The sequence below is a fragment of the Mytilus galloprovincialis genome, chromosome 11 (assembly GCF_965363235.1).
Source record: "Mytilus galloprovincialis chromosome 11, xbMytGall1.hap1.1, whole genome shotgun sequence".
In the NCBI taxonomy this organism is placed as follows: Eukaryota; Metazoa; Mollusca; class Bivalvia; order Mytilida; family Mytilidae; genus Mytilus; species Mytilus galloprovincialis.
Window position 1 is genome coordinate 55,839,955 of NC_134848.1, and position 17,363 is coordinate 55,857,317.

Sequence of the window (17,363 nt, forward strand, 5' to 3'; positions counted from 1 at the left end):
ATTCCAAAATTAACAAGAGAGAAAGAACTATTTCTTTTCAAATTAAGAACAGACCAAAAGCTCTGCTGCAACATAGGCTGAGGTTATACCACCAACCACCAGGGTAAACTAGAAACAGCAAAAAAAAAAAAGATAAACATTGCTAGAGGGAAGAAGGGAGATAATACCCACAAAATACCAAGATGAACCTGAGGGGATCGTCATCAAAATGGACATCGTGTAATTCAGTGGTTGTCGTTTGTTTATGTGTTACATATTTGTTTTTCGTTCATTTTTTTACATAAATAAGGCCGTTAGTTTTCTCGTTTGAATTGTTTTACATTTTCTTATCGGGGCCTTTTAAAGCTGACTATGCGGTATGGGCTTTGCTCATTGTTGAAGGCCGTACGGTGACCTATAGTTGTTAATGTCTGTGTCATTTTGGTCTTTTGTGGATAGTTGTCTCATTGGCAATCATACCACATCTTCTTTTTTATATCGTGATCAGTCCATTCAACACAAACATGCCAAGGAAGGCATGTCATCGCCAATATTATCTTCAACCAACCAGCGGTATAGGCAAGTTGTGCCTGATTGACTACGACGAGGGATCTGACCTAGATAATCCCGAGGTACTCGGGACACCACACACATCGCCACTAATAATGCCATCTCCAGAGGCAGTAAAAACAGCACACTCGATCTTGGAATGGCCAGATATACCATACCACACTCCGTGATGTAAAGTAAAAGCAAAACGGTCATCAGAACTATAACCGTACAATATGTAGAAGTAAGTCCGCAATATCCAGACAGGATAGCCGGACGGTAAAACACAGACATCATCACAAAATGATATCAGTATCACAAGAAGTAATTCAAAGCTGAAGTCCCTGTGAGCCGATTTCTAGCAGGACGGACGTGTTTTCCAGTTCTCCTACATATTACTATAAGTAGGTCTTATATAAAACATTTTTTTTTTATTCTATGGAAATAAATGTGAATGTCTATTGGATTTAATACGAAATAGATAAGTTATAATGATATATCATAACAAATTTTGACTTTTATCATCGGTGAGGTTTAGTCACTGTATATCCCGGTTATTGCCATTTTAAGTCACAATAGTTGTGACAAGGGAAAAATTGGATATGGCTGTGAATGCTGAAGCTAACCAAGATCAAGAATGAGTTATTTCTGTAAACGATGTTTTATTTCGAAAATTTATGGAAAATGACAACACAATAACAAGAAATAACACTTAAATCGAATCTGTTGAGAATCTAATACTTTTTTCCAGAGGGAAACTGTAGAGTTGTTGAATACACGATATGTCTTGCTCAGACTTCGATCTTCTGTTAACATAACAAATCTCATTATTTGCTTTCAAAAGTCAGGAAAAAGTAGCTACCTCGCAACATGTCGGGATGAGCTTCGTTTAGAAACTCTCTTAAATGAATTTCAAACATTCGTAGTTAATGACAAAACATTTAGATCAAGGTGTGCTGAACCTCTTAACCGAGGTCAGAACGAATACATTAATGTGTTTGTTTTTGGTTCTCCTATTTGAAAGAAAAAAACAAATGACGGTTAGGAAATTTTTTAAAATTTATGGAGGAATTCAACAACTCATCTCGCCGACATTCAAAGAGTTCCATAACATAATCAGAATAAGGATTGTGTGAATGAACAAACTATAACGACAAGTCCCCAAAAAAACTGTATATTAAAGGCCAATCCTTCTCAATAAAATATGAAGAATATACCTGGTGAGCCTGTCGATAATCACCTGGATAAGAGTCCGATTTCTACCGATAAAACCAAGAGCCCGGACGTGATCCCGTTATAAACATGGATGTTACGTAAACCAGCCAAACGTGGTAATATTGTGCCAAAAATTAGTATTCAAAGACAAGGTGGTCAAACAAGAACGGGAAGACAAGTTAAGGTGCCAAGATTTTGTTACTCTAATTATGAAAGAAAACAAAAACAATGAGACAAGTGTAATGATTGTGGACAAGGATATTTGAATAAAAGAAATTTAAAACGACAAAGGAACCAGGTTCATGAAGAAGAGGTGAAATTTTACAGGTGTCCTATTAACACTATAACACAATAAACACTTTTATCGGCGTGAATATTTGAGCTTACATTTGAATTTTACTCACACATTCAGCAATGATGAAGCTAAAAGGCGAGCGAAAGAAGTTGCAACAGTTTTAAGAAGTGAGATGGAGGCCCCTAGACAGAAAAAGACAAGAATGGAGACAGAGAGTACGTCTACCGCAACCGTAAGTACATCTACCGCAAGCGCGTCTGGTTTTGGTATGACACAGTGTAAAACAGAAGGCTATGTATGTGGAGATGACGCATTTGTGGATGTTATTGAAGAGCACGAAGACAGTTCAGAGTTTTGTGTTGATGACCAGGAAGAAACCATGGATGAACTGTTGGAAAGTTTAAATCAAATTTCTGGAGAATATGGCAATAAAACTATGGTAAAAAAAGAGCCTGAAGAAGATGATAGACCAGATTTCAAGGTACCTGTATTTCCGTCAAATGTAAAACAGGAATTCGCACCAAGTCAAAGTCCATCAAGCATAAATTCTACGTGTACGGTTACAAAAGAGGTAGAGGATGTTAAAGAAACTGTGGAAACAGTCTCCATCACCTTGGTAACAACCAGGAGGTATATGGGAGAGGATCTATTTTCGGAAAGAAGGGAACAAATTTTCTCATCCTCTTTGCATCATGACCTGAGGAACGTAGAATGGGAAAGTTTTTGAAGGAGTCGAAGGTGAAACTGCAGCTCTAGCTCAAGACCAACAAAGGAGACAGACAGAGGTGGAAAATTCAGAATAAACATTTGAGTGACTTTAACAATATTTTTGTTTGTTTGTATGTTTGTAAATATATTTTTTAATCAATGAAAAAAAAACTTTCGTTTGGAGCTCGAAACTCTTAGTTTATGGTGTCTCGAAGCCATATTTTAATTTCAAGTTTATACATGCATTTTATTTGACTGTTACAATGTTCCATGATAATAAAATATGATATATATTTAACATGTTTAAGTTGTGTTAAGTTTTGTAATTACGAATTGCATAATACTCACAACAAGTCAGGGGTGCTATTTTTATATTTCAAAAAGTTATGATAAGATTTTTTCTAATTCTCATCTATCTCAGGGTACATGTATATTTTTGTTTACATGTTGTTTTTTTTTGTGTATATATACATGTACTTGTTGGCTACGTGTGTATTTGTTATAAAATATTCAGGAACAGTATCTAATTAGATTATTTTTTTATATAATGCTGTATACTGAACAGTGGAAGTTCATAGTTAAGAGGGGGCTGTGTAACATTTTTATTTGTTAAGCCAAGTGTGTTATCTGATTGTATAAGGTTTACATACAGCTGTATTTTCACACATAGCCATTTCATACAGATCAAAGATTATATTAATTATGATTGATATTTAGATTTCTTTGTTTGACTAGTGAGCCCTAATGATTTGCATATGGTGCCCTAGTAAATTTATGTCTGAGCATTTGGAGCCCGGATCACCGCAGCACCCGGATCACGGACTACACGGAGCCCGGTTGCCCTAGTAGTCTATATTTGTACACGGGCTTGAAGGGGTCATATAAGAGAGAGAAAGAGCGTGGGATAAAGGGGAGATAATTTATTGTGAGGAGAGGACAGTTACGTGTATGAGCAAATACATATTTAATATGAGATTGAATAATACGTTTTTAAAATATTTGTCTGGTATCTTTTGAACCCAATACTAAAATTAATATTCAAGATTTCAGCTTAACATATGAACTGATTATCTACCTATGATCTTTTTGATATAAAAGGTCTTGGACAATTGCACGTTGAACTGCGAATCAACATATGTCAATGTCAATAATAAGTATCTTCCGATGAGGGAAATTTGACAGTGCAAACTGTTATAAATATCGATTTGCGGTTGAAACTATTCACATTGCCGATTCATAATACATCTTAAAATGTCTGAAGAATTTAACATAATGTCGACTGAATAAGTAGAAAAAAAAACCCTCATTGCCTTGTATCTTTTGTGTCTACATTCAATCATTATTTTGAAGTTGATATTCAAGATTTTAGCTTAGAATTAGAGGTGATAATATACATATAGTCCCTTATCTATTTATATACATTGTAAACATCTATTTATTTTAGTATTGCGTACACAGTCAATTATAATTTAAAACTGCGGGACAACCGCCAATTACAAATAAAACTCGCACAATGAGGCTATGCACAATCAAAACTTTTTAGTTTAAAGTTTAAACTATTTCACTGTGCATCGATATTGTCAATTTGGAGTCCTTCTTTAAAAAAATGTTTTTTTTGGGGGAAAAGTTACGAACAAAAAACATAAACTATTTGCAAATTTCTTGTTGCCTCTGTCAGAAAATATTAATAAGATGATGTGAATATCAAGTGTAGAAACCGAGCCAAATTTTTAAAATATCTCTTTAAATAGCTAGGATAGAGATGTGGAAAAAAAACGTGTACAACAAATGAAAGTTTTTAACGACATTGACTGGCCATACAGCCCTCGCGCGTTCGGCTCGATGCCCGAAGGCTTTTGGTGAGCGTTTCAATTATTTTTGCCATCGGTCAGGAACGAGTGGTGGTCTCCATTTCGGAGGTCTCAATCTTTGTTTTGTGAGTTGTTTAGTTTTGGTATGTTGACCATTTTGATGTTATTTCCTCACAGAAATGCAAACGCGAAAATAATCACTGTAGTCATTGAAATTTTATAAATCTATCGAAAGGTTCTTGTCAATTGTATAAGTCTTTGATGGCAATGCTAAGGTGTATACAATAATTAGTCTTGCATTTTTTTCATCTGTAAAATTGTCCACATTAATTGCCGTATAATCAGTGGAAGTTTGTTTTCAGCTTTTAACTTAAATTGGGACTTTACCTGAATGTGTTAGTTCTTTGATGATAAATGTTATTTTAATTCGGAAACAAGAATCAAAAATGGTTTACGAAATCGGGAAAATGCTGACTGTCATCAAATACATATTTAGACAACTGAATAGTAAATTATAAATAGCCGGTACATGTCTAACATGCAGTCATTATGTTAATCCTTCGTAATACAAAAATATGATTTTCAAGATTTAAGCTTAAAACAAGAGGCGGGGTTACACCTGTGGTCTCTTACTTGTTTATGTTATCTTTCGTAATTAAAGATACGTGTTCCTAGTTAAGTGCACGTTGATACTCCTAGGGACAAATCTCGTCCCCTCAGGCTTTAAATTATGCAGATGTAAAATCAAACGAATTGCAACTAAATATATTTCATTGTGAATTTATCTTGCCGATTCGTGATTTTGGGGGAAAATCACGGTTCAACTAATTTATAAACTACTTGCAAAGTAATTGTCACCACCATCAATAGGTATAATTAACTAATGATGTTGGAATACTCAAGTGTAGATAATAAGGAAACGTTAGAAAGTATCTTATCAAATGACAAGGATATAGAAGATCAAAATATACATTCACCCCACTTCATACCGCAAAGTGTTCAACATTTTAAAGATCAAATGTAGAAATAAGCTTTATTAAAATAAACAACTTTAGGCATTGAATATTTACACCTCTACCTGTGTCTTCTTTTCTTCGTATGAGCTTCCTCTTTTAGGAACATCTCTCTGTTGAGGGTAATATGGATAAAAAGGCTTTAACTATGTACACACTCCATGAATATATATATACACTTGCTAAAATCAAAAATAGACTTAAGTTTCTAAGTTGAGTGATAATTGTCAACAGCCATTACACACTTATCAGTTATAGTCTCGAGTTATGCATCTTGTAGCACATATCTCTTGTGGGCATTTCTAGTTCTTTTGAGCTTGCGTTCACTAAATATATATGTCTGTTGGATTTTATTTTTTGATTCAGATTTAATTTAATTGTTGTAAAAAATCTTCAATTTCTTCAACTGTAACATTTTTTGTTTTGCCATTAAAACCAGATTTATTTTTTATTTCTTGACAAGCAGTCCTTGTCAGAATAGGTGTAAACGGTGACAATACATGGTCATAATATTTGTTCGAGATTTGTGCTACACTTAGGTTTGGAATTGACTTGCACATGTTGCAAAAAGCCGTTCTATGTTAAAGAAAATATATATTTTAATGAAAAAGAACAGAAAAGTTAATGCAGAAACAAGAAGGCTATTATTGAGTAAATACATATTTAAAACGTGAATACATAATGTTTTAAAATATTTGTCCGGTATCTTGTGGAACCCAATACAAAAATATGATTTTCAAGATTTCAGCTTACCAGAAGTGATAATCTACCTGTGGTCTCCTGACTGTTTATTTAATATTTTGTTATAAAAGAGTTGTGTTCCTGGTAAAGTTCACGTTGGTACTCTGAGGGACAACACATGGAAAACAAATGTCGCCTTATGATACTTTAAACTATTCAAATGTAAAATCAATCGAATTGCAGCTAAATGTATTCCATTGTGTATTTATCTTTTCGATTCGTGAAGATAATATTGCGCAAAAAACTTTGGTTTGGAATCTTTATGAACAAAGCCATTCTTTGTTAAAAAAAATTACATAATATTGAGAACAAAGGAACAGAAATGTGATTTGAGAAACAAGAAGGCTACTTGATATCATTAACAAATACATATTTGATACGTGAATAAATAATAAGTAGAAAAAAAAACAGATGGGTTAATCACGAAACAAAAAATCTACCTGATATAAGCAAATACAATTTTTATTTTCAGTATATGTCTTACCCCTCAATTGTGCTGTAAGGCAATTCTATTTAAAAAGTATTTAACATACAAAAATATCAACACAATATAATGGAGAGGACCCAATAAATAGCATGTTTTCAACAAGGACGTCCACAAAAGGAAAAACACAACTAAACTATCAAAAACTTGATTTTATTGTCAGGATCAAGAGGAAACCGTCATCTTCAATTGCAATCAAAATAAAAAGATTTTCACTACAAAAATAGCGACGATACCACCTTACCATTTGTAGAACGGCCACCAAAATACAATTCATCGCTAGTTTCGCCAGTGTTTAACCATTCTTACATTCCAGCCTTGGAGAAATCCACCCTTCCGTCTCCAATCAAACCGATTCGGTCATCTAATATTGAAAGACCAAATTTCCAGCTTCTTTGTTAAATAGAGCGCCGAAGCCAACATTGAAGACACCAGCTCATTTTTCAGTTTTAAACCCATCATTGCCACCAACGACATTCCCACAAGCAACTTTACAACGAGCGGTACAGTACCAGCAACACATTTAATTCACGCCGAAACAACTGCTAATCTCATTTCAACATCTGCCCCAGTTTCGTCATCTAGTTTATTGTCGTTGATACCTGCCTTGACAGTGTCAATTGCCACGACTTCAACGTCTACAAAAACGACCACATCTACTACATCAGGTACAGTGCAACCATCTACGAATATGTTTAATATGTCAGCTATTTTAAAAATGAATGCCTCGTGTAAAGAGAGTGCCACGCTCTTTGCACGTTAAGAACCCTTGCAAAAACTCTTTTGAGGGGTCCGTAGGTGGCCTGTTGCAAGGCAAAATTTCTGTCCCTATCCAATATACCCTCCTTTTCCGGTGGCAGTCCAAATTTCTCCGACCATCATCCCAGATGGCCTCTATTGTATCAACCTACCTATTGTATTTATTGTGAACTTGTTCTCGTCCTGAATATGCATGAAATATTTGCCACTGGACGTTAAGCAACCAACAATCAATCAATCAATTAAAAATAGAAAAATTTAAGGGTGATAATTCATAAAATCCAGAGACATGGTTAACAAATTTTGTTCAGTATTGTTCTTTGTATGATTTGTCTAAGACAAAAAGTTCAGAATCATTTTCATTTCATTTGGATGGCCATGCCAAAATTTGGTATGATACCATACCTGATGCAAAGAAACAAAATTTTGATCAACTCATCCTTGCTTTTAAGGACATATTAAAAAATAAGCAACATCTTTTAGATATAACTATCTTACAAACGCATCAGGGCAGAAATGAGTCTGTGCTTGATCTTTTGTCCAGATTATTGAAATTATCTACATACAGGAATATATCTGATATATTGCTAGCCGTAGCAATGAATGGTTTAAAGGCCTATTTGAAAACAATTGTTATGACGTCCAGTCAGATTGGGGACGTTAAATCCGATGCCTCGTGTAAGGAGAGTGCCACGCTGCTTGCACGTTAAAAACCCTAGCAACAACTCTTTGAGGGGTCCGTAGGTGTCCTGTTGCTAGGCAAAATTTATGTCCCTATCCAATATACCCTCATTTTCCAGTGGCAGTCCAAATTTCCCAGACCATCATCACAGATGGCCTTTTTTTATTTCAAGACCTACCTATATTATTTATTGTTAACTTGTTCTCGTCCTGAATATGCATGAAATATTTGCCACTGGACGTTAAGAAACCAACAATCAATCAATGTTATGCCTAAGGAACCTAAAAACTTTGAGGAATTTAGGCATGCCGCTAATTTAGCAGAAAAATCAATTGATTCTAATGTATTTCTTTAAATTCAATGAATCAAACTGTTTTAAGTGAGATACACTCCTTAAGAGAACATATTCAAATATGAATGTAAACAGTCTGAGTCAAACAACTACTCCAAATCAATCTCCTCAACCTTCCCCAACTCTTCCACATACTGCTTATGTAAGTCCAAGAGGACCAAATCAGCCAATGCACCAATCAAATAGGCATAGGTCACCACCAAATCAATATCCTCGACCAAGATTTAATAGGATTTCATGTTTTTTTTTTAAACAAAGTTGTTGGTCTTTGACGGTGACCCCATACTAACAGAAAAACACCTTCAAAGGGTCATTCCTTATTTCCTATTTGTTTTTAAAATCCAACATTAAGAAAAAAAAAAAAAGAAAACAGTCTTACCTGCTTAAAGAATGCTACCGGGGACTCTAGGGGGCTTTGTAAAACTTAAAACTTTCTCCCTTCCAAATTGTAATCTGTATTCAGATAAAATAGATTTCTGAAAAAAAAATTACAAGCACTTGAATCCAAAGTACGCTTAAATATTTAAATGTTTTACCAACTAACCGTGCCTGTTTAACATATATACTAGGATATAAATCCATAATTAGATTTACATATATTACAGTTCGTTAAACAGTTCATTGTGTATATTCCTAAATAAAGGCAACAGTAGTATCATCAGTATACTGCTGTTCGAAATTCATAAATCGATAGAGAAAAAAACAAGTTGAAGAGCACTAAGTTTGGAATACACATGTACGAAGCCGATTTATGCCAAAGAGAATTTGAGGAATAAGAACAAAATCATTAATGAAGAAACAAGAAGGCTACTTGATATCATAAGCAAATACACATTTTCTACGTGAATAAATAATGAATTAAAATATTTGTCTGGTATCTTTTGACTTTTTAACTTTGATCTTATACCTTTTTTGGATTCGAACGTCACTGATGAGTCTTTTGTACACGAATCGCGCGTCTGGCGTATATACTAAATTTAGTCCTGGTATCTATGACGAGGTTATAAAACCCAATACAAACATATGATTTTCAAGATTTCAGCTTACCAGAAGTGATACCTACCTGTGATTTCGTATCCGTGTAAAGTGCACGTTGGTACTCTCGAGGGACAACCCTTGAAAACCAAATCTCGTCCTATGAGGCTTTTTAATTAAACAAATGTAAAATCAATCGATATATATATATTTCATTGAGTATTTCTCTTACCGATTCGTGAAGCTTTATATTAATGGAAAAGTCGTGGTCAAAATAATTTATAAACTTCTAGCACAGTCGTTGTCGCCACCGTCACAAAGTAATAAACAACAGATGATATTGGAATACCCAAGGATAGGCAAGGAGGAAAGATTAGAAAATATGGTATAAAATGGCGAGATATATAAATTAACATATACATGCATCCCACTTCATACAGCATAGTGTTCAATATTTGAAAGATTAAATGTAGAAATAACTTGAACGAAACCAACAACTTAAGGCATTGAAAATTTACACATGTACCGCTGTACTAATTCCTTGATTCAGGTTTTATTCAATTGTTGTAAAAAGTCTTGAATTTCGTTGTCATGCCATTAAAACCAGATCTTGTTCTAGAAGAGGAGTCTTGTCAGGATAGGTGTTAACAGTGACAATACCTGACCATATTATTGACTCAAGATTTGTGCTGGACACTTTTGTTTGAAATTGGCATGAACGAAGCCGTTCTTTGTTAAAAAATATATAATATGGTGGGCAAAACAGAAAGGTTAACGAAGAAACAAGAAGGCTACTTGATATAAGTAAAAACATAATAAATATCAGAATGAATAATAAGTTTTTAAAATATTTGTCTGGTATCTTTTGAACTGATACTAAAATATGAAATTCAAGATTTCAGCTTAACTCAATAAGTGTTAATCTACCTGTGATCTTATCTTGTTTTAAAAAATCCTTTTTGATATAAGTGATCCTTGTCAATTGCATGTTGAACCTCTGCGAATCAACAGAAGACGCCAATAATAAAAGCTCTTCCCATGAGGAAACTTTAAAGTACAAACTGTTATAATTATCGCAGTTGAAACTATGTACATTGCCGGATCATAATACATCTTAAAATGTCTGCAGAAAATAACATCAATATCGACAGAAACTTAAATATCTTGATTTAGCCTTCGTGTGATAATGTGTCACACAGAAGTCACTAATCAACCAACTAATTATTTTTCTTCACTTGAAATTTCCGTTGTAACTATACATTTAAAATCATCAGACAACCTTTCTGCTACCAAAACAAAATATGATATTCAAGAATTCAGCTTAACACATTTAACTGATTATCTACCTGTGATCCTATGATCTTATCTTGTTTTGTATAACTCCTTTTAATATAAATGTTCCTGGACAATTAAATTATTGTGAAAAGTCAGAGTCATAGTATAAACAAAATGTGTTTTTTTTCAATTGGAAGATTGTTAGTTTGGTGTTTTTTTTCTCTAATATCCAAGCTCATTCTCAAATAATGTTATATATAATATTTAAAACAACTTACTGTGTCAGTCTGTTGAACATATATACCGGAATGATATTTACAAATGTTGTTCCTATAAAAGTTTAATAAATATAATCCTACACTACATTGAGTGAAAAGTCAAACCACATTGAGCGAAATCACATCGATTGGAAAAAGGCTCCCATTTCCTCCTCAGAGAGATCATACAGTTCGCTTTTTTACCGGGGAAATCTGTTCATATTTCACATTCTTCCCAGACTACTGCGAACAAAAGGCTGTTTGCAATATACTAATTAGGTTCAATTATATACTTGAAAAACAAGTATTGCTTTGTTCGCATTTAAGTGTATCAAGTTAAGAATACATGGTGATTCTTGAAAAAAACACCCTCTATTACAAGACTTACCTATTATATGTATTTTTAACTTGTTCTCGTCCTGAACATGTATCAAATATTTGCCACTAGACGTTAAGCAACCAACAATCAATCATGATTCTTGAACATATTTAAACACTACATTAATAAATGTATACTTAAGGAAGGTGTTATATATATGATATTTAAAACAACTAACCATGTCAGTCTGTTTGACATATACTCCGTAATGATATTTACAATTCTTATTCCTATAAAAGTTCAATGAATATAATCCTACACCACATTGAGCGAAATCACATCGATTGGAAAAAGGATCCCGTTTCCTCCTCAGAGAGATCTTACAGTTCGTTTTTCAAAGGTAAAAAAATTGGTCCCTCCATTTCGAATGTTTTCGAATTACAAATAAATTTTCTAGAAACTTAGAAATTAGAAACTACGACCACCAATTGCATGAATTGAATGACGTGCATTATAAGTAAAAATCATGAATTTTTCATGGATACCGTTGTGAAAAAAGGACTGTGTAGTTTTGATGATAAACGTTACTGGAAAAACCCAATTGAAAGCTATGCCTATGGACATTATAAGATAGACACATATTAGTGATAGTATTTATTAAATATTTAAAAAAAACTAACCGTGTCAGTCTGTTTGCATATATGTCCGTAATGAAATTTATAAATGTTATTCCTATACACACCACTTTGAATGAAAGTCACACCACATTTAGCATCATCACATCGATTGGAAAAAGGCTCCCATTTCATCCTCAGAGAGATCATATGAATTGTTTTTCACAAGGGAAATCTGTTCATATTTTGTATTCTTCCCAGACCACTGTGGGTGTAATTCTTCACGTACCGGTCTCTTTGCGGCCACCCACACCGGAATCATATTTCCTTTGTTCCCCATCGGGTCTGTTGTAGTTTGAAGTGGTGTGGTAGTTGACGTCTCGTTTTCATATATTATTGTTAGAGGTGCCTGCAATAATAAAAATGAAATATTTAAATAAATAAACCAGAGAGAAATGAAATACTTTTAGTGTTCCTTATTTTTTTTTTAAGAACAAACGTTTGTTTGCAAGTTCAATTCTATACTTAAAAAACAAGTATTGCTTTGTTCGCATTTAAGTGTATCAAGTTAGGAATAAATACATGGTGATTCTTGAGAAGAAAAAAACCCACCCTCTATTTCAAGACTTACCTATTGTATGTATTGTTAATTAGAAAATGCCTGTACCAAGTCAGGAATATGACAGTTGTTATCCATTCGTTTGATGTGTTTGGACTTTTGATTTTGCCTTTTGATTTTTGATTTTCCTTTTTGAATTTTCCTCGGAGTTCAGTATTTTTGTGTTTTTACTTTTTGTTAACTTGTTCTCACCCTGAACATGTATGAAATATTTGCCACTGGACGTTAAGCAACCAACAATCAATCATGATTCTTGAACATATTTAAACTACATTAATAAATGTAAACTTAAGGAAGGTGATTTATATATGATATTTAAAACAACTATCCATGTCAGTCTGTTTGACATATACTCCGTAATGATATTTACAATTCTTATTCCTATAAAAGTTCAATGAATATAATCCTACACCACATTGAGCGAAATCACATTGATTGGAAAAAGGATCCCGTTTCCTCCTCAGAGAGATCATACAGTTCGTTTTTCAAAGGTAAAAAACTTGGTCCCTCCATTTCTAATAATTTCGAATTACAAATAAATTTTCTAGAAACTTAGAAATTAGAAACTACGACCACCAATTGAATGACGTGCATTATAAGTAAAAATCATGAATTTTTCATGGATACCGTTGTGAAAAAAGGACTGTGTAGTTTTGATGATAAACGTTACTGGAAAAACCCAATTGAAAGCTATGCCTATGGACATTATAAGATAGACACATATTAGTGATAGTATTTATTAAATATTTAAAAAAAACTAACCGTGTCAGTCTGTTTGCATATATGTCCGTAATGAAATTTATAAATGTTATTCCTATACACACCACATTGAATGAAAGTCACACCACATTTAGCATCATCATATCGATTGGAAAAAGGCTCCCATTTCATCCTCAGAGAGATCATATGAATTGTTTTTCACAAGGGAAATCTGTTCATATTTTGTATTCTTCCCAGACCACTGTGGGTGTAATTCTTCACGTACCGGTCTCTTTGCGGCCACCCACACCGGAATCATATTTCCTTTGTTCCCCATCGGGTCTGTTGTAGTTTGAAGTGGTGTGGTAGTTGACGTCTCGTTTTCATATATTATTGTTAGAGGTGCCTGCAATAATAAAAATGAAATATTTAAATAAATAAACCAGAGAGAAATGAAATACTTTCAGTGTTGCTTATTTTTTTTTTAAGAACAAACGTGTGTTTGCAAGTTCAATTCTATACTTAAAAAACAAGTATTGCTTTGTTCGCATTTAAGTGTGTCAAGTTAGGAATAAATACATGGTGATTTTTGAGAAGAAAAAAACCACCCTCTATTTCAAGACTTACCTATTGTATGTATTGTTAACTTGTTCTCACCCTGAACATGTATGAAATATTTGCCACTGGACGTTAAGCAACCAACAATCAATCATGATTCTTGAACATATTTAAACTACATTAATAAATGTAAACTTAAGGAAGGTGATTTATATATGATATTTAAAACAACTATCCATGTCAGTCTGTTTGACATATACTCCGTAATGATATTTACAATTCTTATTCCTATAAAAGTTCAATGAATATAATCCTACACCACATTGAGCGAAATCACATCGATTGGAAAAAGGATCCCGTTTCCTCCTCAGAGAGATCATACAGTTCGTTTTTCAAAGGTAAAAAACTTGGTCCCTCCATTTCTAATAATTTCGAATTACAAATAAATTTTCTAGAAACTTAGAAATTAGAAACTACGACCACCAATTGAATGACGTGCATTATAAGTAAAAATCATGAATTTTTCATGGATACCGTTGTGAAAAAAGGACTGTGTAGTTTTGATGATAAACGTTACTGGAAAAACCCAATTGAAAGCTATGCCTATGGACATTATAAGATAGACACATATTAGTGATAGTATTTATTAAATATTTAAAAAAAACTAACCGTGTCAGTCTGTTTGCATATATGTCCGTAATGAAATTTATAAATGTTATTCCTATACACACCACATTTAGCATCATCATATCGATTGGAAAAAGGCTCCCATTTCATCCTCAGATAGATCATATGAATTGTTTTTCACAAGGGAAATCTGTTCATATTTTGTATTCTTCCCAGACCACTGTGGGTGTAATTCTTCACGTACCGGTCTCTGTGCGGCCACCCACACCGGAATCATATTTCCTTTGTTCCCCATCGGGTCTGTTGTAGTTTGAAGTGGTGTGGTAGTTGACGTCTCGTTTTCATATATTATTGTTAGAGGTGCCTGCAATAATAAAAATGAAATATTTAAATAAATAAACCAGAGAGAAATGAAATACTTTCAGTGTTGCTTATTTTTTTTTTAAGAACAAACGTGTGTTTGCAAGTTCAATTCTATACTTAAAAAACAAGTATTGCTTTGTTCGCATTTAAGTGTGTCAAGTTAGGAATAAATACATGGTGATTTTTGAGAAGAAAAAAACCACCCTCTATTTCAAGACTTACCTATTGTATGTATTGTTAACTTGTTCTCACCCTGAACATGTATGAAATATTTGCCACTGGACGTTAAGCAACCAACAATCAATCATGATTCTTGAACATATTTAAACTACATTAATAAATGTAAACTTAAGGAAGGTGATTTATATATGATATTTAAAACAACTATCCATGTCAGTCTGTTTGACATATACTCCGTAATGATATTTACAATTCTTATTCCTATAAAAGTTCAATGAATATAATCCTACACCACATTGAGCGAAATCACATCGATTGGAAAAAGGATCCCGTTTCCTCCTCAGAGAGATCATACAGTTCGTTTTTCAAAGGTAAAAAACTTGGTCCCTCCATTTCTAATGTTTTCGAATTACAAATAAATTTTCTAGAAACTTAGAAATTAGAAACTACGACCACCAATTGAATGACGTGCATTATAAGTAAAAATCATGAATTTTTCATGGATACCGTTGTGAAAAAATGACTGTGTAGTTTTGATGATAAACGTTACTGGAAAAACCCAATTGAAAGCTATGCCTATGGACATTATAAGATAGACACATATTAGTGATAGTATTTATTAAATATTTAAAAAAAACTAACCGTGTCAGTCTGTTTGCATATATGTCCGTAATGAAATTTATAAATGTTATTCCTATACACACCACATTGAATGAAAGTCACACCACATTTAGCATCATCATATCGATTGGAAAAAGGCTCCCATTTCATCCTCAGAGAGATCATATGAATTGTTTTTCACAAGGGAAATCTGTTCATATTTTGTATTCTTCCCAGACCACTGTGGGTGTAATTCTTCACGTACCGGTCTCTTTGCGGCCACCCACACCGGAATCATATTTCCTTTGTTCCCCATCGGGTCTGTTGTAGTTTGAAGTGGTGTGGTAGTTGACGTCTCGTTTTCATATATTATTGTTAGAGGTGCCTGCAATAATAAAAATGAAATATTTAAATAAATAAACCAGAGAGAAATGAAATACTTTCAGTGTTGCTTATTTTTTTTTTTAAGAACAAACGTGTGTTTGCAAGTTCAATTCTATACTTAAAAAACAAGTATTGCTTTGTTCGCATTTAAGTCTATCAAGTTAGGAATAAATACATGGTGATTTTTGAGAAGAAAAAAACCACCCTCTATTTCAAGACTTACCTATTGTATGTATTGTTAACTTGTTCTCACCCTGAACATGTATGAAATATTTGCCACTGGACGTTAAGCAACCAACAATCAATCATGATTCTTGAACATATTTAAACAACATTAATAAATGTAAACTTAAGGAAGGTGATTTATATATGATATTTAAAACAACTATCCATGTCAGTCTGTTTGACATATACTCCGTAATGATATTTACAATTCTTATTCCTATAAAAGTTCAATGAATATAATCCTACACCACATTGAGCGAAATCACATCGATTGGAAAAAGGATCCCGTTTCCTCCTCAGAGAGATCATACAGTTCGTTTTTCAAAGGTAAAAAACTTGGTCCCTCCATTTCTAATGTTTTCGAATAACAAATAAATTTTCTAGAAACTTAGAAATTAGAAACTACGACCACCAATTGAATGACGTGCATTATAAGTAAAAATCATGAATTTTTCATGGATACCGTTGTGAAAAAAGGACTGTGTAGTTTTGATGATAAACGTTACTGGAAGAACCCAATTGAAAGCTATGCCTATGGACATTATAAGATAGACACATATTAGTGATAGTATTTATTAAATATTTAAAAAAAAAACTAACCGTGTCAGTCTGTTTGCATATATGTCCGTAATGAAATTTATAAATGTTATTCCTATAAACACCACACTGAATGAAAGTCACACCACATTAAGCATCATTACATTGCTTGAAAAAATGCTCTTATCTCCTCCTCAGAGAGATCATATAAGTTGTTTTTAACGGGAGAAATTCGTTCATATTTTGTGGTCTTGCTAACCTACTGTGGATGTAATTCTTCCCGTCTCTTTGTTGCCACCCTCACCGGAATCACATTTCCTTTACTCCATATCGGGTCTGTTATAGTTAGAAGTGGAGTGGTAGTTGGCGTCTCGTTTTCATAAATTATCGTCAAAGGTGTCTGCAATAATGAAAATGAAATATTTGAATAAATAAACCAGAGAGAAATGAAATATTTTCAGTGTTGCTAATCTTTTTTTTTAAAGAACAAAAGGTTGTTTGCAAGTTCAATTCTAAAATCAAGTATTGCTTTGTTTGCATTTA